Genomic DNA, 24752 nt, shown 5'->3' with positions numbered 1-24752 from the left:
GGGAGCATGAATTATTATTGTTGACATTACCCTTGAGGTAAAAGGTTGTGGGGCAAAACTATAAGCCCCTATCTTTCTCTGTGTCCGGTTGAAACTCCGTAACCACAAGTATTGCGTGAGTGTTAGCAATTATAAAGGACTAAGTGATAGTTGAGTATGTGGACTTGATTTTAAGCTCTGACATAGACTCTTTCCGATGTTATGCTAAATTGCAATTGCTTCAATGACTGAGGGTATAATTTGTTGGTGCCTAATAAGGTTTCTGATTCATACTTTGGCTTTGTGAAAAGATCATCACTTGAACATGAGTAATCATATGACAAAATCTATTTATGTTGCGGTTATGAAATAATCATGATGCCTTCATGTCCGTATTTTATTTTTATCGACACCTCTACCTCTAAACATGAGGACATATTTATTGTTATTGGCTTTTCGCTTGAGGACAAGCGAGGTCTAAGCTTGGGGGAGTTGATACGTCCATTTTGCATCATGCTTTTATATCAATATTTATTGCATTATGGGCTGTTATTTCACGTTATGTCATAATACGTATGGCTATTCTCTCTTATTTTACAAGGTTTACATGAAAGAGGGAGAATGCCGGTAGCTGGAATTCTGGGCTGGAAAAGGAGCAAATATTGAAGGACTATTCCGCGCAACTCCAAAAGTACTGAAACCCCACGGAATACCTTAAAATAAATAAAGAAAAATCATCGCCAAAGATGAAGGCCAGGGGGCCCACACCCTGCTCACGAGGGTGGGGGCGCCCCCCCTGGGCGCGCCCCCTACCTCGTGGGCCCCCTGGTGGCTCTCCGACGTCCATCTTCTCCTATATGAAGTCTTTCGATGAGAAAAAAAATAGGAGAGAACCTTTCGGGACGAGACTCCGCCGCCACGAGGCGGAATCTTGGCGGAACCAATCTAGGGCTCCGACAGAGCTGTTCTTCCGGGGACACTTCCCTCTGAGAGGGGGAAATCATCACCGTCGTCATCGCCAACGCTCCTCTCATCGGGAGGGGGGCAATCTCCATCCACATCTTCACCAGCACCATCTCATCTCCAAACCCTAGCTCATCTCTTGTATACAATTCTTGTCTCCAAGTCCGGGATTGGTGCTAGTAGGTTGCTAGTAGTGTTGATTACTCCTTGTAGTTGATGCTAGTTGGTTTATTTGGTGGAAGATCATATGTTTAGATCCTTTATGCATATTATTAACCCTCTGATTATGAACATGAATATGCTTTGTGAGTAATTACGTTTGTTCCTGAGTACAAGGGAGAAGTCTTGCTATTAGTAGTCATGTGAATTTGGTATTCGTTCGATATTTTGATAAGATGTATGTTGTCTAACCTCTAGTGGTGTTATGTGAACGTCGACTACATAACACTTCACCATTATTTGGGCCTAGAGGAAGGCATTGGGAAGTAATAAGTAGATGATGGGTTGCTAGAGTGACAGAAGCTTAAACCCTAGTTTATGTGTTGCTTCATGAGGGGCTGATTTGGATCCATATGTTTCATGCTATGGTTAGGTTTACCTTAATACTTTTGTTGTAGTTGCGGATGCTTGCAATAGAGGTTAATCATAAGTGGGATACTTGTCCAAGTAAGGGCAGTACCCAAGCACCGGTCCACCCACATATCAAATTATCAAAGTACTGAATGCGAATCATATGAGCGTGATGAAAACTAGCTTGACGATATTCCCATGTGTCCTCGGGAGTGCTTTTCCTATTATAAGAGTTTGTCTAGGCTTGTCCTTTGCTACAAAAAGGATTGGGCCACCTTGCTGCACTTTATTTACTTTAGTTACTTATTGCTCGTTACAATTTATCTTATCACAAAACCATCTGTTACCACTTATTTCAGTACTTGCAGAGAATACCTTGCTGAAAACCGCTTATCATTTCCTTCAGCTCCTCGTTGGGTTCGACACTCTTACTTATCAAAAGGACTACGATAGATCCCCTATACTTGTGGGTCATCACTATTTTCCATGCTTAGATGAATAACAAAGCCATAAATGTTGTACACAAGTAAGATGAGGGTACAACCTATCTGGCTGCCATCCATAGGAGTGAGCATCATGTTCTGACTTGTTGATGGCCCTGCAGTTGTTGTGGTTGTCCATGTTGGGCATGCACATTTGATGTAGGGAACTATTGAGTGGGGACTATATATCCCTTCTGGTGTATGCTTCCCTTGTTGGAGTAGCTGCTTTGAGAAGGAAGACGGTGTGGCTGAAGATGCAGAACTCAAAATGTTAAGAACGATAGATATCTCTGATCTGAAGAAATACCGTAAGAGATCAACAGTAAGGTACGAGAGTGGTCACATGTCTATTGACTGAACACTAAATTGGGGTCACACAATTTTATTTTATTTTGCTACCGCCCGTTCTACGCCGGATGGCTTGATGGTCGTCTGGTGCCTCCCGGCTGACACTGTTCAAAATCTTCCCAGAAGAGCCAGCGACCATCGGCAAAGCAGTCTGCCTCCGCCATCCCTGGCCGCGAGAGCTCTGACCAAAACCCCGCTCCCCGCCCCACCACACTGCCATGGTTGCGCCGCCCCTGGCTAATCCACAAAGACTCCCTGTCATCCAGATCCGGCGGCAGCAGTACCTTCAACCCACGCAACTCTAAGATAGCCACCTAAGCACTGCTTCCGCGATGAACTTGCACCCCCGCACCCTTATGTTAGACACCAGCCAACTGGCAGCCTAGGAGCTCCACCACCTCGAGGGGTGCTACTTCCCATTGGGAATTGATAGGCACAGAATAAAAATTCAGACAACTAACGCCTAAATAAAGTGATTTGAGATGAGTGTATGGCATATGTTGCAGCCCGGTGAAGTAGGCAGCTCCAGCTGTCGAGTCGGTGAGGCCGGTGAGGGAGTCCCGGACTAGGGGGTGTCCGGATAGCCGAACTATCATGGTCGGCCGAACTCCAAGACTATGAAGATACAAGATTGAAGACTTCATCCCGTGTCCGGATGGGACTTTCCTTGGCGTGGAAGGCAAGCTTGGCGATACGGATATGTAGATCTCCTACCATTGTAACCGACTTTGTGTAACCCTAGCCCTCTCCGGTGTCTATATAAACCGGATGGCTTTAGTCCATAGGACAAACAACAATCATACCATAGGCTAGCTTCTAGGGTTTAGCCTCCTTGATCTCGTGGTAGATCCACTCTTGTAACACACATCATCAATATTAATCAAGCAGGACGTAGGGTTTTACCTCCATCAAGAGGGCCCGAACTTGGGTAAACATTGTGTCCCTTGTCTCCTATTACCATCCGCCTAGACGCACAGTTCGGGACCCCCTACCCGAGATCCGCCGGTTTTGACACCGACATTGGTGCTTTCATTGAGAGTTCCTCTATGCCGTCACCATCAGGAAGGATGCCTTTTCCCGCTTTAAAGACGACACCTTCGTCAAGGGAGCTTTGGCCGCCGGCCAGACTATCTGGCTAGGCGGTTTTCTTATGACCGCCTGTTCGGCCACCGCTCCGACAATGACCTCTCAGGTCATTAAAAGCGACCTTCACGTCAGCTCGGAATTCGCCGAGCAGCTAGATCCGATCAAGCTCTCCTCGGTAAACGGGCTCTTGGATCGCATCGCCGCCCTGGGAGTCGCTACCAACTACGATCAGATCGGGCTTAAAACCGATCTGAGAGAAATTAACTCTCCCCAGGTTACCCACCACGTTGTTGTGGTAGAGGAACAATGCGGCGACTCTTCTTCTATGTTAAAAACCAACTATGTCCGGATTCCCGATCCCTCCATGCCGGATTTCCCTGGAGGGACGGACGCTAATCAAATGCTGAACCTAAAGTCAGGCATTAGACCAGATTTGTTGGAAAGCATTCAACAAACCAAGCTTCCGAATCCGGAAGCCTCTTGGCCTTTGAGCCTCAGATCGGGCGGGGTTCCGGACTTAATTCCACCCGCCCACCCAAACATAAGCAATCTATCTCAAATACGGCAAGAGCCCGATGAAACAGTACATCATTACTGGGCCAGATTCCTCCTGGTTATGAACAGGATACAGGACTGCCATGAAGAGAGCGCGATTTCAATCTTCTGCAACAACTGCACGGACAAGGGAATCATAAACGCCATCAGTCGTCGCGAAGTTACACGCTTCACCGACCTAGCGACCATTGTACAAAAATACTACGCGATGGAGAGTGCCTGGAAAACCGAAACTAGGTTTTGGGACAATCTGGCCCTGAATACAACCCCAGTCCGAAATAAAAGGGTGCGTCATATACAAGCACCTGGGTTAAAAACCAAAAAGCAAAAAACCCCTAAAGGGTACGGAACCGTACTGGAGGGATGGCTCAACGGACCCTGCAAAATCCACAGTACGGAGGGCCCCACTCCAACACATAGCCTTCGAGCATGTTGGATACTACGGCAGGTGGCCAAAAGTGGCGAAGGCTTTTTAGCCCCGGGCAACCAACCCAGCAGTACCAGTACGGTATTAACAGTCTTCGAGACTTTCGCATCAAATAACATGCAGAAACAAACAATCCGCAGCCTCGCTGAAGTCTACCAAGTAGCAACAACAAATCCATGGAGCGACACGGCTATCACCTTCAATGCCAGCGACGAACCTAAATTCCGAACAGCTAGAGCACCAGCCGCATTGGTCCTTAGTCCGATAGTGCAAGGTTTCCGTCTTACTAAGGTACTCATGGATGGCGGCAGCGGATTAAACCTCATCTACGAGGAAACCCTTCAAAAAATGGAAACTGACTGGAGCTGCATTGAGCGAAGCAGCACAACCTTCAGGGGAATAATTCCTAGTCGAGAAGTACGCTGCATAGGAAAAATCACACTCGATGTAGTGTTCAGCTCACCGGACAATTACAGGTCCGAAGAGGTCACGTTCCAAGTGGCCCCATTCGGCAGTGGATATCACGCTTTGTTAGGGCCAGAGGCATTCACAATCTTTCAAGCTATACCCCATTACGGGTACATGAAGCTCAAAATGCCCTGACCCAATGGAATAATCACTCTCACAAGCGATCCAGATACAGCACTCCGCACTGAAAATAAGACAGTCGCACTGGCCTCGAGGCATTGTCCGAAGCCCTAGCGGCAGAGGAACTAACCACGCTGCGCTCCACGGTGGATAGGGACGATGTGATACTCGATAAGAGGTCCAAGTCCACCTCTTTTAAACCAGCAGACGAAATGGTCAAATTTCATGTCCATCCAACGGACCCCACAAAGACGGCCTCCATTGGGGCATAATTAAGTCCTGATGTCGAAGCCGCACTACGATAATTCCTTCAGGAAAATTGGGACATTTTTGCCTGGCACCCTTCAGACATGCCAGGAATCCCACGCAGGCTGGCAGAGCACAGCCTAAATATCCTAAAAGGATTCAAGACAGTCAAACAAGCTCTTCGGCGATTTTCCGAACCCAAAAGACAGGCAAGGGAGAGGAGCTAGCCAAACTCTTAGAAGCCGGATTCATCAGAGATATAAAACATCCGGACTGGCTAGCCAATCTAGTAATGGTACCCAAAAAGGACAAATCCTGGCGCCTCTGTCGATTTCAAGGACCTTAACAAGGCCTGTCCAAAGGACCCTTTCCCTCTCCCTCGCATCGACCAAATCATCAATGCTACCGCAGGGCACGATTCATTGTGCTTCCTCGACGCATACTCCGAATACCATCAAATCAAGATGGCGGAGAAATACCAGGCTGCAACGGCATTCATTACTCCATATGGGCCATTCTGCTTCAACACAATGCCCTTCGGACTCAAAAACGCCGGCGCAACATATCAGCGCATGATTCAGACTTGTCTGGCTACCCAGATAGGCAAAACAGTAGAGGCATACGTAGACGATGTGGTCGTCAAGACCAAACACGTTGAAACTCTAGTCCAAGACTTGAGGGTGACATTTGACAACCTTCGAGCATATGACATTAAGCTCAACCCGGAAAAATGCGTCTTCGGAGTACCAGCCGGAAAGCTCTTGGGCTTCATTGTATCCGGTAGAGGAATTGAAGCAAACCCAGCCAAAATCCGATCTCTGTCACAATTGGATATTCCAAAAGACTTCAAGAAAATACAAAAACTAACCGGATGCGTAGGGGCTTTAAGTCGCTTCATCTCCCGTTTGGGAGAAAAGGCTCTGCCCCTCTATCGCCTCCTTCGGCGCACCGAACATTTCAAATGGACGGATGCTGCCACAGCCGGACTCGAAGAAATAAAAGCCATACTGGCAACAAATCCGGTCCTGGCTGTGCCCAACCTGGGCGAACCTATGTTATTATATATCGCAGCAACACATCAAGTTGTCAGCGCGGTACTCGTCGTCGAACGAGAAACAGAAGGGCACAGATTCCCTCTCCAAAAACCAGTGTACTACGTATCCACTGTCCTAACTCCATGCAAGTCCTGGTACCCACATTATCAAAAGATAGCGTATGCGGTGTTCATGGCATCCCGGAAGCTGCGACACTACTTTCAAGAGTGTTCCATAACGGTGGCCTCCGAAGTACCTCTCAACAATATTATAAACAATCACGACGCAACGGGCAGGATTGCAAAATGGGCCATTGAGCTCTTACCATTTGACATAACCTACAAACCATGGTGGGCTATAAAATCGCAAGTTCTGGCTGACTTCGTCGCCGAATGGACCGAAGCCGAACTCCCTAAAGAGTATGGCGCATACTCCAATTGGATCATGCATTTCGACGGATCCAAAATTTTGGCTGGCTTGGGGGCTGGTGTCGTCTTGACGTCCCCAACTGGAGACATAGTCCAATATGTACTTCAAATAATGTACATGGACTCCAACAACGCAGCCAAATACGAGGCCCTTCTACACGGTCTCCGGATGGAAATCTCCATGGGCATTCAACGCCTCGAGGTGCGCGGGGATTCAAACCTCGCAATATCCCAAGTAAATGGAGACTTTGACGCCAAAGATCCGAAAATGGCAGCTTACCGCAACGCCGTCCTAAAAATGTCAGCTCGGTTCGAAGGACTCGAATTCCACCATGTAGCCCGGGATAACAACCAGGCAGCAGACGTGTTGGCACGCATCGACGCAAAACGCGACGCCGTCCCTCCAAACATCTTCCTGGAATGGCTCTTTAAGCCATCCGTATTATGGGAAGAGGAGTCCGGAAATAACAATCTGGAACCAGCTGCAGCACCTAACTCAGACAATTCTGACACAATCAGCGGCTCAGCCAATAAAATAACACCTTCAGCCCACGAAATAATGGCAGTAATTGCCCCGTGGACGGAACTATTCCTAGCCTACCTAATCAGGCAGGAACTTCCCGAAGACCAAAATGAGGCTCGCTGCATAGTTCGGCGATCTAAAGCCTACAAGGTCCATGAGGGAGAACTTTATAAGAAAAGCACAACCGGAGTCCTTCAAAGGTGTATCTCCAAAGAGGAAGGGCGAAATCTCCTGGCTGAAATTCACGCCGGACTCATCGGGCACCACGCTGCAGCCCGGGCCCTTGTAGGCAAGGCCTTCCATACAGGATTTTATTGGCCAACAGCCCGGGCAGATGCTCAGGACTTAGTCCAACGATGCGTCGGTTGCCAGCTCTTTGCTAACCAGAGCCACATGCCACCCACCGCCCTCAAAACTATACCCATCACCTGGCCATTTGCGGTCTGGGGGCTTGACATGGTTGGACCCCTTAAAGGAGGAACCCACAAGCACAAATACTTATTGGTCATGGTGGACAAATTCACCAAATGGATTGAGGCCAAGCCGGTTAAAACGGCAGAATCCGGACCTGTGATAGACTTCATATCCGGGGTAGTACACCGTTTTGGCGTCCCCCACAGCATCATCACGGATAACGGCACGAATTTCACGGCCGACGAGGTTAAACTCTGGTGCACAAACATGGGCATCAAGCTCGACTACGCTTCAGTCTATCACCCCAAACCAATGGTCAAGTCGAGCGAGCAAATGGTCCAATCATGAGCGGCATCAAACACAGACTAGTGCGGTCCCTCAAGGAATCTAACACGCACTGGGTAGAGGAGCTCGACTCCGTACTCTGGGGGCTGCAGACCACGCCAAACCGAACTACCGGATTCACACCATTTTTCATGGTATACGGCGCAGAGGCAGTTCTGCCCTGCGATATAATTCATGACTCACCTCGCGTGCGCATGTACGAAGAAAGAGAAGCCGAGTTGGATCGGCAGGACAGTTTCGACGCCTTAGAGGAGGAGCGGGACGTGGCAAAAGCTCATTCCACATTTTATCAGCAACAGGCTCGAAGATATCAAAGCAGAGAAGTACGGGCCAAAACTTACAATGTTGGCGAACTTGTTCTACGCCTGCCGGACAAGAAAAAGGACAAACTTAAGCCCAAGTGGGAAGGCCCCTTCATCATCGACCAAGTCCTGACCGGCGGAGCATACCGTCTGCGTAACGCCTCTGACAACTGACTCGAGCCAAACCCATGGAACACAGCCCGTCTCCGAAGATTCTACGCCTAACGCCGGACTCAGAGTTCGTCTCACTCCTCCGTCCACCTTTTTACATTTTCACTGTCTCTTGTCCCCCTCCTTCTTCCCACTTTTTTTCTTTTCAATACCTTTTATAGGCTGATTTGCGCATTGTTCGCACACACTTGATGTGCTCCTAGCACTCAGTATAGCTGGGGGCTTCTTTAACAGAAGCTTATTCATACGGGCTTCATGCCCAACACATGTGTCATACTTCCGCATGTACCTTTTATTCACCATTATATGCATCGATATGACTTAAGCTCTGGCCAAGCTAGGTTGCCTGGCTCCTGTGCTTACCCCTACATTACCGATTGTTCGGCTAGGAGGTAAAGGGAGCACCTCTGCGATTGTTACTGCCGGGTCAGCCGGATGTGTACCTCAGACTGGGTGAAGTCGAAAGCTGGCGTTCTTAAGAGAATATTCGGTCGGTGACTTGAAAGATGATTTATTACTTACTTATTTATCTGCCCCCAGATGCTTTTTCTGCTATTTTCGCAGACCGGACATGCACTTTAGGGCATGCCTCCCAGGGAAAGGAACCCTTAACGGAACTATTCTCCCTGGAAGATGTTTCTTACTAACCATGTAATATAACATAGCTAGTTGGGCACTTGTCTAATAAAGCAATTATGACCCTGACGCCTTGTCCCCACGCATGCCCCGGTTCTTCTATAACTGTAAGGGTATTCGGACACACTCCGGACTGTTGGGTCCCGAGGTTGAAGCGAAAAGGTCCGCAAAGACAAACGATCTACAATCCGGCTAGAAGGCATTTTACATGTCATTTCAAATTACATCGTCAAACTGACTGATTGTACTCCTCTTCAATCCCATCTAACAGGCTGTCTAATTTACAGTCCTGTTGGGAATATTTCGCGGCCAGTTCTACTTGGCCGTACATCAAGCTCACAGGGATCTCCTTCCCATCAGGCCCCGCAGGTCCGACCTCGGCCATGTGGTTTGGGTCAGCCTTCGGGTACCGCGTCTTCACCATGGCCCAGGCCTCCCTGGCGCCTTGATGGCAGGCCGATATCTTCCACAGACGGAGGCGTCACCGTGCTCCCTGAAGCTTCTCAGCAAGCCCTCCAAGGCCCTCGGAAGGCCATAAAGCCTGAACGACGCCACTCATCGCCTACCGAACACGTTCGAGCAGTTGCACCAGCTCGGGAAGTTGGTCACCCGTTGAACCAGGCATTTCCTCCGCAGGGCGACCTGTGAGCACATCTAAAGACACATTTCTGTCAATCGACTTCCTCGCCAAATTCTTCTTTTTAAAGGAATTTGCTCAAGCACTTACTATAAATGCCGCGACGAAGCCGCTGATTCTCCTTCACGGAGCCAGACAGCTAGGCCCGAACATCTTTCAGCTCTTCTCCTAGCTGGATGTGGGCACCTTGGAGCTTGTTCCTCTCCTGCTGCACCTTCATAAGCACCCTCTCGCCGGCCTTTAGCTGACTCAGTAGCCGTTGCTTGTCCGGATCTAGTCCGGCGCCCTCTGCAATATTATTGTCAGATTTACGCACACGTCGCACTTTGTTCATTACTTATCTTTTCGAAGTACGTCTTACCAGCGGGGGTCTCTGTGGCTCCCCCTGTGGCGGCCAGTGCGGCCTCAAGTTGGGCCTTGCACTCTTGGAGCTCCTGGGACAGGTGGGTATTCTTCTCCGTAAGATCCTGCATAATAAATGATCCTTAAATCAGTTATTTTAACTATTTTAAGTCTCGGGGGCTATTGGCATATATAACTATTAAAATTACTTACACGTATGTCTTCCACATACTGCTCCATGGCTCTGGTTAACCCATCTTGAGCGGCACGGAGGTGCGCGTTTCCCGCATCAAAGGCATTTAACGCCTCCGGGGAGAAACACGCATCACGAAGAACTGTCCGGCGACGCCTGTGATTCATGGCGCTCTCCACCTCAGACCGGGTGGCGGACAGCCTGTCGGCATCCTCCGTCGGAGGAGCATCCGGCTCATGCCTTGTATTCGCCTCCCCTTCCGGACCATGCGTTGGAGCATGGCTGGCGGAGGCTTGATTGGCAACCTCTCCGGACACTGTCCGGCGAGCGCTCTTTCTGGAAAAGTTATGAGCATTAATATACCTCCTAGGGATCCTTCCCTTAAAAATAGCGGTGCTCCGTACCATTGCGGCGACGTTTCGGTTCGCATCGCACTCCTCTTCCGCCTGCTGGGCCGAACTGACCCTTGTTGGTCAGCCGCCGCGGGTTCGGCTTCCCGCCTTAAAGGCACCTCCTGCGATGCACCATCAGTATAGGATGGTCAGAATTGAGCGCGGATCAAATGATGGTGTCAAGACCTCGGTCGTAGTCACCTGGGAGGCCGGAAACAAACCGGGGTGGTAAGCCGTAATGGCGACTAGGGCATTGTCCATGCTAAGTTGGTGGAACACCCCGTCAATCAGCTCCACCTTTATGTTCGGATCCTCTTCGGAGGTCGGATTAAGGGATCGTTCCGGATCCTCGGGCTGTGGAGTTAGGCTTCGTATGCCCTCCACGTCCCGGCGCAGCTCCTGCGTCGAAATCACAGATTAAGATACCTGACTTTGAAAGTATGGATCGGGTAGATGAACATCCGCTTACCCAGCTCCGAGGGTTATTCATAGAGAATCCATTCAATGGATTCGTGCGGAGGAAGTCCTCCTCCTCTCCCTTGTACAAGCCGGACAGGATCTTTGCCAGATCGGCTGCCGAGCCTGGCCCTTTGCGGCCATGACGGGTGGCGTCATCTTCCCCGTTGAAATCCCACATAGGGTGGCCCCTATATTGGAGTGGCTGCACCCCTCGCATAATGCACGTGGCCATGATTCCAATCATGGTCAATCCGGAGTGGGCCAGTAACCTAATCCGACCCATCAGATAAAGGACGCTCCCATCATCTTCCCGTTGAGGGCTCCGTGTGCGCCAACTCATGCATTTCTTCAAGGGAGCATTGCTGAACTCCGGGAGGCCGATCCGAACTGGATCCGGCAGAGGGGCGTCCTCCATGTAGAACCATTCCGAAGGCCAGTCTTCGGACACCTTCTTCGGGGTGCCGGATAGATATCCGGTCCCGGCGATGCGCCATATTTCGGCTCCGCCCACTTGATATATCGACCCCTCGTGAGAATGGGGTACGAGGCAAAACAATCTCTTTCACAGTGCAAAATGGGGCTCGATGCCCAGGAACAGCTCGCAAAGAGCTACGAAGCCCGCGATGTGTAAAATGGAGGCAGGTGTGAGGTGGTGAAGCTGGAGTCCGTAGAACTCCAGGAGCCCCCGGAGAAACGGATGTATGGGAAATCCGAGTCCCCGTATTAGATAAGGGACAAAGCATACCCGCTCTCCTTTCGAAGGGTTGGGGACGCTCTCCGCCTGCTTTCCACCCCTAAGGGTGGCCAGTCCGGCTCGAACCGGGACCATGAAAGCTGGGGCAAGATATCCCTCAATTTGGAGCGCCACTAGCTCGCTGTGTGGAACTGAGCATCTCCCCCAATCTCCTGGCTTAGGCCTGGGAGCGCGAGAGGAGGAGCCGCGTCGACTATCCATGGTAGAATGGATTTTTGTCAGAGGCGCTTCGATGAGAACTTGCGGATGGAGGATGGTGTGAGCTGGATCTAGATCCTCGCCTCTCTTATAGACGGCTCATTTGCACGGCTAGGGGGTAAAATGTAAAAATACCCCAGCCTTTCGCATTCATACGACACGTGGAAGAAGGCCATTATTGGGCGTAGAAGCCAAGGAGCGCAACATTTATAAGGAAGCCAAACACTATTTGACAGGAACATGAAGTTTGAAGGAGAACCCGCCTTGCAACGCCGAAGACAATATACGCGCCGGACTCGTCGTCGCTGAAGCCCGGTTCGGGGGCTACTGAGGGAGTCCCGGACTAGGGGGTGTCCGGATAGCCGAACTATCATGGTCGGCCGGACTCCAAGACTATGAAGATACAAGATTGAAGACTTTGTCCCGTGTCCGGATGGGACTTTCCTTGGCGTGGAAGGCAAGCTTGGCGATACGGATATGTAGATCTCCTACCATTGTAACCGACTTTGTGTAACCCTAGCCCTCTCCGGTGTCTATATAAACCGGATGGCTTTAGTCCATAGGACAAACAACAATCATACCATAAGCTAGCTTCTAGGGTTTAGCCTCCTTGATCTCGTGGTAGATCCACTCTTGTAACACACATCATCAATATTAATCAAGCGGGACGTAGGGTTTTACCTCCATCAAGAGGGCCCGAACCTGGGTAAACATCGTGTCCCTTGTCTCCTGTTACCATCCGCCTAGACGCACAGTTCGGGACCCCCTACCCGAGATCCGCTAGTTTTGACACCGACAGCCTGTGTTGTTGCAGTGGCTACCGGCGGCAGGAAAACAGAGATGTCACGATGGTCGACGGCTATGGGAAGCAGCGCCGGGGCCCTGGACGCATCCGAAGTTGGAGCCACTATGGCGCCTGATACGTCCATTTTGCATCATGCTTTTATATCAATATTTATTGCATTATGGGCTGTTATTACACATTATATCTCAATACTTATGGCTATTCTCTCTTATTTTACAAGGTTTATCATGAAGAGGGGGAATGCCGGCAGCTGGAATTCTGGCTGGAAAAGGAGCAAACATGGGAAACCTATTCTGCACTGCTCCAAAAATCCTGAAACTCCACGAAACATGTTTTTGGAATTAATAAGAATTATTGGGCAAAAGAAATACACCAGGGGGCCCACACCCTCTCCAGGAGAGTGGAGGGCGCCCCCCCCCCCTACTGGGTGCGCCCCCTGTCTCCTGGACCCCCTGGTGGGCCTCCAGTGTCCATCTTCTGCTATATTAGAGCTTTTACCCTGGAAAAAATTGTGGGCAAGCTTACGGGACGAAACTCCGCCACCACGAGGCGGAACCTTGGCGGAATCAATCTAGGGCTCCGGCGGAGCTGTTTTGCCGGGGACACTTCCCTCCGGGAGGGGGAAATCATCACCAACGTCATCACCAACGATCCTCTCATCGGGAGGGGGTCAATCTCCATCAACATCTTCACCAGCACCATCTCCTCTCAAAACCCTAGTTCATCTCTTGTATCCAATCTTGTATCTAAACCACAAATTGGTACCTATGGGTTGCTAGTAGTGTTGATTACTCCTTGTAGTTGATACTAATTGGTTTACTTGGTGGAAGATCATATGTTCAGATCCTTAATGCATATTATTACCCCTTTGATTATGAACATGAATATGCTTTGTGAGTAGATACGTTTGTTCCTGAGGACATGGGTGAAGTCTTGCTATTAGTAATCATGTGAATTTGGTATTCGTTCGATATTTTGATGAGATGTATGTTGTCTTTTCCTCTAGTGGTGTTATGTGAACGTCGACTACATGACACTTCACCATTATTTGGGCCTAGAGGAAGGCATGGGGAAGTAATAAGTAGATGATGGGTTGCTATAGTGGCAGAAGCTTAAACCCTAGTTTATGCAATGCTTCGTTAGGGGCTGATATGGATCCATATGTTTAATGTTGTGGTTAGCTTTACCTTAATACTTCTTTTGTAGTGGCGGACGCTTGCAATAGGTGTTAATCATAAGTGGGATGCTTGTCCAAGTAAGGGCAGTACCCAAGCACTGGTCCACCCACATATCAAATTATTAAAGTACCGAACGTGAATCATATGAACGTGAAGAAAACTAGCTTGACGATAATTCCCATGTGTCCTTGGGAGCTCCTTTCTCATTATTAGAAATTGTCCAGGCTTATCCTTTGCTACATAAGGGATTGGACCACCTTGATGCACTTTATTTACTTTATTTACTTGTTACTCGTTACTATTTATCTTATCACAAAACTATCTATTACCTACAATTTCAGTGCTTGCAGAGAAAACCTTACTGAAAACCGCTTATCATTTCCTTCTGCTCCTCGTTGGGTTCGACACTCTTACTTATCGAAAGGACTATGATAGATCCCCTACACTTGTGGGTCATCAAGACTCTTTTCTAGCGCCATTGCCGGGGAGAGCGCTTTTGGTGTGTGGAACTTGGTCGGGGTATCTTCACCCCGACCAGAAGAGCAAAGAGTTGCTCCTCAACCTACTAAACTTTATGAAAATATTTACTTTGAGATTCCTTCGGGTATGATAGAGAAACCGCTAGCTAATCCATTTGCAGGAGATGGAACATTGCATCCCGATTTACACCTTATCTTTGTGGATTATTTAAGCTTGCAGGTATTCCCAATGATGTTGTCAAAAGGAAGGTCTTCCCTTTATCTTTGAAGGGAGATGCATTGACATGGTATAGGCTATGTGATGATACGAGATCTTGGAATTATAAGAAATTGAAATTGGAATTTCACCAAAAGTTCTATCCTATGCATCTTGTTCATCGTGATCGTAATTACATATATAATTTCTGGCCTCGCGAAGGAGAAAGCATTTCTCAAGCTTGGGGAGGCTTAAGTCAATGTTATATTCATGCCCCAATCATGAGCTCTCTCAGGAAATGATTATTCAGAACTTTTATGCTCGGCTTTCTCTTGATAATCGCAACCTGCTCGATACTTCCTGTGCTGGTTCTTATATGCTGAAGACTATTGATTTCAAATGGGACTTATTGGAAAGAGTTAAACGCAACTCTGAAGATTGGGGTTCCGATGATGGTAAGGACTCAGGTATGACACCTAAGTTCGATTGTGTTAAATCTTTTATGGATACCGATGCTTTTCGTGGATTTAGCGCTAAGTATGGACTTGACTCTGAGATAGTAGCTTCTTTCTGTGAATCTTTTGCTACTCATGTTGATCTCCCTAAAGAGAAGTGGTTTAAATATAATCCTCCTGTTGAAGTGAAAGTAGTTGCACCTATTACAGTTGAAGAAAAGACTATCACCTATAGTGATCCTATTGTTCCTACTACTTATGTTGAGAAACCCCCATTTCCTGTTAGCATAAAAGATCATGCTAAAGCTTCGACTATTGTTCGTAAGAGTAATACTAGGACTTATACACCTCCTGAGCAAATTAATGTTGAACCTAGTATTGTTGTGGTTAAAGATCTCTTGGATGATGATTTAGATGGGCATGTTATTTATTTCTGTGGTGAGACTGCTAATATTGCTAGACCAGACACTAAGATACATAGACCTGTCGTAGGCATGCTTGTTATTTCTGTTAAAATAGGAGATCATTGTTATCATGGCTTATGTGATATGGGTGCTAGTGCTAGTGCGATACCCTATGATCTATATAAAGAAATTATGCACGACATTGCACCCATTAAATTAGAAGACATTGATGTTACTATTAAGCTTGCTAATAGGGATACCATTAAACCTGTTGGGATTGTTAGAGATGTTGAAGTCTTGTGTGGGAAGGTTAAATACCCTACTGATTTTCTTGTTCTTGGTTCCCCACAAGATGATTTTTGTCCCATTATTTTTGGTAGACCCTTCTTGAATACAGCTAGTGCTAAGATTGATTGTGAAAAAGATATTGTCACCGTTGGCATAGATGGTACGTCTCATGAGTTTAATTTTGCTAAGGTTCGTAGACAACCTCGTGATATGGAACCACCTAGTAAGGATGAGATTATTGGTCTTGCTTCCATTGCTGTTCCTCCTATTGATCCATTAGAACAATATTTACTAGACCATGAAAACGATATGTTTATGAAGGAAAGAAGGGAAATAGATGAAGTGTTCCTTAAACAGGAACCTATGCTGAAACATAACCTTCCCGTTGAAATTCTTGGGGATCCCCCTCCACCCAAGGGTGATCCCATGTTTGAACTCAAACCATTACCTGATAACCTTAAGTATGCTTATCTTGATGAAAAGGAAATATATTCTGTTATTATTACTCATAACCTTTCAAAGCAAGAAGAAGAAAGATTATTGAAAACTCTGAAGAAACACCGAGCAGCTATTGGATATACTCTGGATGATCTCAAGGGCATTAGTCCCACATTATGCCAACACAAAATTACAGTGGAAAAAGATGCCAAACCAGTTAGAGATCCTCAATGACGATTAAATCCCAAGATGAAAGAAGTGGTAAGAAAGGAGATACTAAAGCTCCTTGAGGTAGGTATTATTTATCCGGTTGCTGATAGTGAATGGGTAAGCCATGTCCATTGTGTTCCTAAAAAGGGAGGTATTACCGTTGTTCCTAATGATAAAGATGAATTGATCCCGCAAAGAATTATTACAGGTTATAGGATGGTAATTGATTTCCGTAAGTTAAATAAAGCCACTAAGAAAGATCATTACCCTTTACCTTTTATTGATCGAATGCTAGAAAGACTATCTAAACACACACATTTCTGCTTTCTAGATGGTTATTCTGGTTTCTCTCAGATACCTCTGTCAGTGAAGGATCAATCTAAAACTACTTTTACTTGCCCTTTTGGTACTTTTGCTTATAGACGTATGTCTTTTGGTTTATGTAATGCACCTGCTACCTTTCAAAGATGCATGATGGCTATATTCTCTGATTTTTGGAAAAGATTTGTGAGGTATTCATGGATGATTTCTCCGTTTATGGATCCTCTTTTGATGATTGTTTGAGCAACCTTGATCGAGTTTTGCAGATATGCGAAGACACTAGTCTCGTCCTGAATTGGGAAAAGTGTCACTTTATGGTTAATGAAGGCATTGTCTTGCGGCATAAGATTTCTGAGAGAGGTATTGAAGTTGACAAAGCCAAAGTTGATGCTATTGAAAAGATGCCATGTCCCAAGGACATAAAAGGTATAAGAAGTTTCCTTGGTCATGTAGGTTTTTATATGAGGTTCATTAAGGACTTTTCTAAAATCTCTAGGCCTCTAACTAATTTATTGCAAAAAGATATTCCTTTTGTCTTTGATGATGATTGTGTAGAAGCAATTGAAATACTTAAGAAAGCTTTGATCACTGCACCTATTGTTCAGCCACCTGATTGGAATTTACCTTTTGAAATTATGTGCGATGCTAGTGATTATGTTGTAGGTGCTGTTCTAGGGCAAAGAGTCGATAAGAAATTGAATGTTATCCAGTATGCTAGTAAGACTCTTGATACTGCCCTGAGAAATTTTGCTACTACTGAAAAAGAATTCTTAGCAGTTGTTTTTGCATGTGATAAGTTTAGACCTTATATTGTTGATTCCAAAGTTACTATTCACACCGATCATGCTGCTATTAAATATCTTATGGAAAAGAAAGATGCTAAGCCTAGACTCATTAGATGGGTTCTCTTGCTCCAAGAATTTGATTTGCATATTATTGATAGAAAGGGAGCTGAGAACCCCATTCCAGACAACTTGTTTAGGTTAGAGAATGTTCTTGATGACCCACTGCCTATTGATGATAGCTTTCCTGATGAACAATTAGCGGTCGTTAATGCTTCTCGTACTGCTCCTTGGTATGCTGATTATGCTAATTACATTGTTGCTAAATTTATACCGCCTAGTTTCACATACCAGCAAAAAAAGTTCTTTTATGATTTAAGACATTACTTCTGGGATGACCCACACTTATATAAAGAAGGAGTAGATGGTGTTATTAGACGTTGTGTGCCTGAGCATGAACAGGAACAGATCCTACGCAAGTGTCACTCTGAATCCTATGGAGGACACCACGCTGGAGATAGAACTGCACACAAGGTACTACAATCTGGTTTTTATTGGCCTACTCTCTTCAAGGATGCTCGTAAGTTTGTCTTATCTTGTGATGAATGCCAAAGAATAGGTAACATTAGTAGACGTCAAGAAATGCCTATGAATTACTCTCTTGTTATTGAACCGTTTGATGTTTGGGGCTTTGATTATATGGGGCCTTTTCCTGTCTCTAACGGTTATACACATATTTTAGTTGCTATTGATTACGTTACTAAGTGGGTAGAAGCTATTCCAACTAGTAGTGTTGATCATAACACTTCTATTAAAATGCTTAAAGAAGTTATTTTTCCGAGGTTTGGAGTCCCTAGATATCTTATGACTGATGGTGGTTCACATTTTATTCATGGTGCTTTCCGTAAGATGTTGCTAAGTATGATGTCAATCATAGAATCGCATCTCCTTATCATCCGCAGTCTAGTGGTCAAGTAGAATTGAGCAATAGAGAGCTCAAATTAATTTTGCAAAAGACTGTGAATAGATCTAGGAAGAATTGGTCCAAAAAACTTGATGATGCATTATGGGCCTATAGAACCGCATACAAAAATCCTATGGGTATGTCTCCATATAAGATGGTTTATGGAAAAGCGTGTCATTTACCTCTTGAACTTGAACATAAAGCATATTGGGATATTAAAGAGCTCAACTATGACTTCAAACTTGCCGGTGAGAAGAGGTTGTTTGATATTAGCTCACTTGATGAATGGAGAACCCAAGCCTATGAGAATGCCAAGTTATTCAAAGAAAAAGTCAAACGCTAGCATGATAAAAAGATACAAAAGTGTGAGTTTAACGTAGGAGACTATGTGTTATTATTCAACTCTTGTTTAAGATTTTTTGCAGGAAAACTTCTCTCAAAATGGGAAGGTCCTTACATTATCGAGGAGGTCTATCGTTCTGGTGCCATAAAAATCAACAACTTCGAAGGCACGAGTCCGAGGGTGGTAAATGGTCAAAGAATTAAACATCATATTTCAGGTAATCCTATCAATGTTGAAACTAATATTATTGAAAACCCCAGAGGAATACATAAGGGACACTTTCCAGAACGTTCCAGACTCCGAAAAGGAATAGGTATGTGGTACGGTAAGTAAACCAACTCCAAAAGAACTCCAATGGCAATTTTTATCAGTTTTGGAATATTTAAGAATTTTAGGAAGAAAGAAGTAGTCCGAAAGGGACACGAGGCCCCCACGAGAGTGGAGGGCGTGCCCACCCTTACTGGGCGCGCCCCCCTGTCTCGTGGGCACCTCGTGTGCCTCCTGGACTCTATTTTCTTGCACGTTACATATTTTGGTCGGTAAAAATTCCTTATATATACTCCCGAAGGTTATGACCACCGTATCACGCAATTATCCTCTGTTTTCATTTCGAGCTATTTCTGTTGCAGAGTTCGAGCACTATGACGTCACCCTCCTCCAACAACGAAGACAAGGATGCTTGGCCATTGAAGATAGAGCTAAAAAGAGAAGAACCGGATGAGATCAACAAGGATGAAGGGATCAAGAAGGTCATGGAGATCCAAGCTCCGGCGGTGAAAGAAGAAGACATCCCTCAACCTTACCTAACATCTTTACTCCAACAGAGATTGAAGCTTTCAAGATGATTGAGTTAGCTCGCATACAGAACAAGTATCTCACACAGGAGAATATTCTATTGAAGGATCATGTCGCCGGACTCAAGGGCATTATCCGCAAGTTGGAGGAGCTTTTACGCTCAATGTGCGATTATCCACCGTCATCATCACCACCTCCATCACCTCCGAGGACATAATCACATGGTTATGGGCACTCCCCTTGGCAACTGCCAAGCTTGGGGGAGGTGCCCCGGTATCGTATCACCATCACACTCCTATCTTTACCATTTTATTTAGTTCGATCCTTTTAGTAGTATCTTGATCTAGTAGATTGAAGTTTTGATATTAAGTAGTTTTGAGTTTTGCATTGGGATCTCTTTTTGAAATCGAGTCCGTGAGCTATCTATAATAAAGATTAGTGTTGAGTCAGGGGCTTTGCTAAGTTGCTATGATCTTGAGAAAGTAGAAAGAATAAAAGAGTTCATATTGATCTTATGGATAGTGATGACTTCACACATAGAAAGTATGAGGCATAAAAGTTGTTGAGAATTGATGAACGTAGTTTTGGTCATCGTTGCAATTAATAGGAAGTGATAAGGAAAGAGGGGTTCACATACAAATATATTATCTTGGACACCTTTTATAATTGGGAGCACTCATTAAGTATGACATGCTAAAAGAGTTGACGTTGGACAAGGAAGACAACGTAATGGTTTATGTTTTCGCGCATCTCAGTCAGAGTATATTGTCATTGACCTTCCAAACATGTTGAGTTTGCCTTTCCCCCTCATGCTAGCCAAATTCCTTGCACCAAGTAGAGATACTACTTGTGCTTCCAAATATCCTTAAACCCATTTTTGCCATGAGAGTCCACCATACCTACCTATGGATTGAGTAAGATCCTTCAAGTAAGTTGTCATGTTGCAAGCAATAAAAATTGCTATCTAAATATGTATGACTTATTAGTGCAGAGAAAATAAGCTTTGTACGATCTTGTTGTGGAAGTAATAAAAGCGACGGACTGCATAATAAAGGTCCACATACAAGGGGCAATATAAAGTGACATTCTTTTGCATTAAGATTTTGTGCATCAACCCTAAACGCACATGACAACCTCTGATTCCCTCTATGAAGGGCCTATCTTTTACTTTATGTTTTTACTTTATGCTTGAGTCAAGGTGATCCTCACCTTTCTCTTTTTCATTTTATCCTTTGGCAAGCTCCTCGTGTTTGAAAGATCGTGATATTTATATCCAATTGGATGTTAGTTAGCATGGGCTATTATTGTTGACATCACCTAAAGGTGAATATGTTGGGAGGCAACACAATAAGCCCCTATCTTTATCAGTGTCCGGCTGAAACTCCATAACCACAAGTATTGCGTGAGTGTTAGCAATTATTGAAGACTACAAGATAGTTGAGTATGTGAATTTGCTGAAAAGCTCTTTTGTTGACTCTTTCCGATGTTATGATAAATTGCAAGTGCTTCAATGACTGAGATTATAGTTTGTTAGTTCTCAATGAAGTTTTTGAACCATATTTGACATTGTGAATTGATTGTTACTTGAGCATAAGAAATCATATGATAAAATCTATATATGTTGCTGTTATAAGAATGATCATGATGCCCTCATGTTCGTATTTTATTTTTATCGACACCTCTATCTCTAAACACGTGGACATATTTTTCGATATCGGCTTCAGCTTGAGGACAAGCGAGGTCTAAGCTTGGGGGAGTTGATACGTCCATTTTGCATCATGCTTTTATATCAATATTTATTGCATTATGGGTTGTTATTACACATTATATCTCAATACTTATGGCTATTCTCTCTTATTTTACAAGGTTTATCATGAAGAGGGGGAATGCCGACAGCTGGAATTCTGGCTGGAAAGGAGCAAACATGGGAAACCTATTCTGCACTGCTCCAAAAATCCTGAAACTCCACGAAACATGTTTTTGGAATTAATAAGAATTATTGGGCGAAAGAAATACACCAGGGGGGCCCACACCCTATCCAGGAGAGTGGAGGGCGCCCCCCCCCTACTGGACGCGCCCCCTGTGTCCTGGACCCCCTGGTGGGCCTCCGGTGTCCATCTTCTGCTATATTAGAGATTTTACCCTGGAAAAAATCATGGGCAAGCTTACGGGACGAAACTCCACCGCCATGAGGCGGAACCTTGGCGGAATCAATCTAGGGCTCCGGCGGAGCTGTTCTGCTGGGTACACTTCCCTCCGGGAGGGGGAAATCATCACCAACGTCATCACCAATTATCCTCTCATTGGGAGGGGGTCAATCTCCATCAACATCTTCACCAGCACCATCTCCTCTCAAAACCCTAGTTCATCTCTTGTATCCAATCTTGTATCAAAACCAAAAATTGGTACCTGTGGGTTGCTAGTAGTGTTGATTACTCCTTGTAGTTGATGCTAATTGGTTTACTTGGTGGAAGATCATATGTTCAGATCCTTAATGCATATTATTACCCCTCTGATTATGAACATGAATATGCTTTTTGAGTAGTTACGTTTGTTCCTGAGGACATGGGTGAAGTCTTGCTATTAGTAGTCATGTGGATTTGGTATTCGTTCGATATTTTGATGAGATGTATGTTGTCTTTTCTTCTAGTGGTGTTATGTGAACGTCGACTACATGACACTTCACCATTATTTGGGCCTAGAGGAAGTCATGGGGAAGTAATAAGTAGATGATGGGTTGCTACAGTGGCAGAAGCTTAAACCCTAGTTTATGCGTTGCTTCGTTAGGGGCTGATATGGATCCATATGTTTAATGGTGTGGTTAGCTTTACCTTAATACTTCTTTTGTAGTTGCGGACGCTTGCAATAGGGGTTAATCATAAGTGGGATGCTTGTCCAAGTAAGGGCAGTACCCAAGCACTGGTCCACCCACATATCAAATTATCAAAGTACCGAACGTGAATCATATGAACGTGAAGAAAACTAGCTTGACAATAATTCCCATGTGTCCTCGGGAGCTCCTTTCTCATTATTATAAATTGTCCAGGCTTATCCTTTGCTACATAAGGGATTGGGCCACCTTGCTGCACTTTATTTACTTTATTTACTTGTTACTCGTTACTATTTATCTTATCACCAAACTATCTATTACCTACAATTTCAGTGCTTGCAGAGAAAACCTTACTGAAAACCGCTTATCATTTCCTTCTGCTCCTCGTTGGGTTCGACACTCTTACTTATCGAAGATCCCCTACATTTGTGGGTCATCAGCGTCGTGCACAACGGCAGGGGTGAATCGGCTCCAGTACGGTTCACGCGGCCGTCGTCGAGGCAGCTCCGGCAACACGGAGTAAGAGGCACACGGCCCAGTGCACGACGGCAAACAGACAACGTCTCCTGCATTGGGGAGGAGGGCGGCGGTGAATTTGGTGCGGTGGGGGCGCCATGGAGGAGGGGCTGAGGTTTTGCGTCTGGGGAGAAGGGAGCTTCCTGGGAGAAGGTGATTTGGCGCCCACGATGTATAAATAGGGAATTGGGAGGGGGGACCATGTCTTACGGACGCATTTGACCAAAATGTGGGGGAAGTTATAGTTCTACCCCTGCCTTTAGGCTTCTGGGCTTGGGTCTGTGTACTGAGGGGCGGCGATAGTGGAGTAACTTTGCTTCTCCCAAATAGTGGGCGCGAGCGATTACGGGCGAGGAGGGCGTGTTTTGAAATAGTGGGCGCGAGCGATTTCGGGCGGGGAAGGCGTGTTTTGAAATAGTGAGCGCGAGCGATTTTGGGCGAGGAGGGCGTGTTTTGAAATAGTGGGCGCGAGCGATTTCGGGCGAGGAGGGCGTGTTTTGAAATAGTCGGCGCGAGCGATTTCGGGCAAGAAGAGGGTGTTTTGCCGCCCATGGTTTATGAAATATTCGGCACCTGTCATGTCGGCCGAGGAGAAGGCGCGTTTGGATGAAGTTACGAATCTACCCTCAATGTAGAACGGGCCAATTGATGCGTGTCCCACATAGGCCGGTAATTTTGCGTCTCCCATTTTTGCTCGGGCGAATTCCACCGAGCAGAGGGTGTTTAGCGGTTCGTTCAAATTTTGGGAGAACGAGCATCCACGTCTACCTTACCAAGTCGATTCGAATGAAATTTTGAAATATTACCTTGCCACTTCTTTTTTAGATGGTGAGATGATGCTTAGGACTAATGTGTTTTTATATGCTCGTTGCTAACGATTTACTATATGACAAATAGTTGACCCACTCAAAAATGGGAATCAAACCCAAAATGAAATATCTCAATTCAATGAAATAGCCCTTTCACCAGGTCAAAATAGTGAACAAATCCAAAATTGAACACCTCAATTGAGTAGCATGTTGTACAGTATTATAATACTCCATGAACATGTTGAAAGTTAAATTAATGAACTTGTTTGATACGCATATCTCCGTTCATGTGTGGATTGCAGACAACATGTTATCCAGTTCAAATATTTGAATGAAAATTTATATCGAAACATGGTTTATATCAGTCTTTGATGCATAAACGCGACCTCCCCCTCTCCTGGACTCTTGTTCTCTCTCTCTCTCTCTCTCCGACAATCTTCAATTCTATCGCACGCATCCGAACACAAACCTTGTCGGTCTCTCTCTCTCTCTCTCTCTCTCTCTCTCTGGGGGGGCTTCTAGTTCGCATGCACACTCCATGTGTAGGTCTCTCTGGCACACTATGTATGATTCTCTAGTCCAAGCTAAATATCTTGGGTGCACTCATCGTACGCACACAAATTGCCTGGCTCGTTGCCCGTATCTCTTTCACGCACCACTCTGTTGTCTCGGAGCTCTTCCCTCTCTCTCTCTCTCCCTCTCTCTCTCTCTCTCCCTCCCTCTCTCTCTCTCCATCTCCCTGGGTCACACATACACATGCATATCTCACTCGCACTCGATAGACCCATCTAAAACTCTTTCTCTCCCTCGTTCTCTCTCCATCTCACACGCACACACACATAATCTCATGCCTATCCAAGTATGATT

At 45.8% G+C, this 24752-nt stretch overlaps 1 pseudogene; it reads left to right on the top strand.

The window, feature by feature from the left end:
- LOC119321233 overlaps window positions 1-24752 on the top strand; it is a 184334-nt pseudogene that overhangs the window by 67992 nt on the left and 91590 nt on the right.

Source organism: Triticum dicoccoides, chromosome 6B, assembly GCF_002162155.2.
Source record: "Triticum dicoccoides isolate Atlit2015 ecotype Zavitan chromosome 6B, WEW_v2.0, whole genome shotgun sequence".
NCBI lineage: Eukaryota > Viridiplantae > Streptophyta > Magnoliopsida > Poales > Poaceae > Triticum > Triticum dicoccoides.
This window is presented reverse-complemented; position numbering and strand designations above follow the sequence as displayed.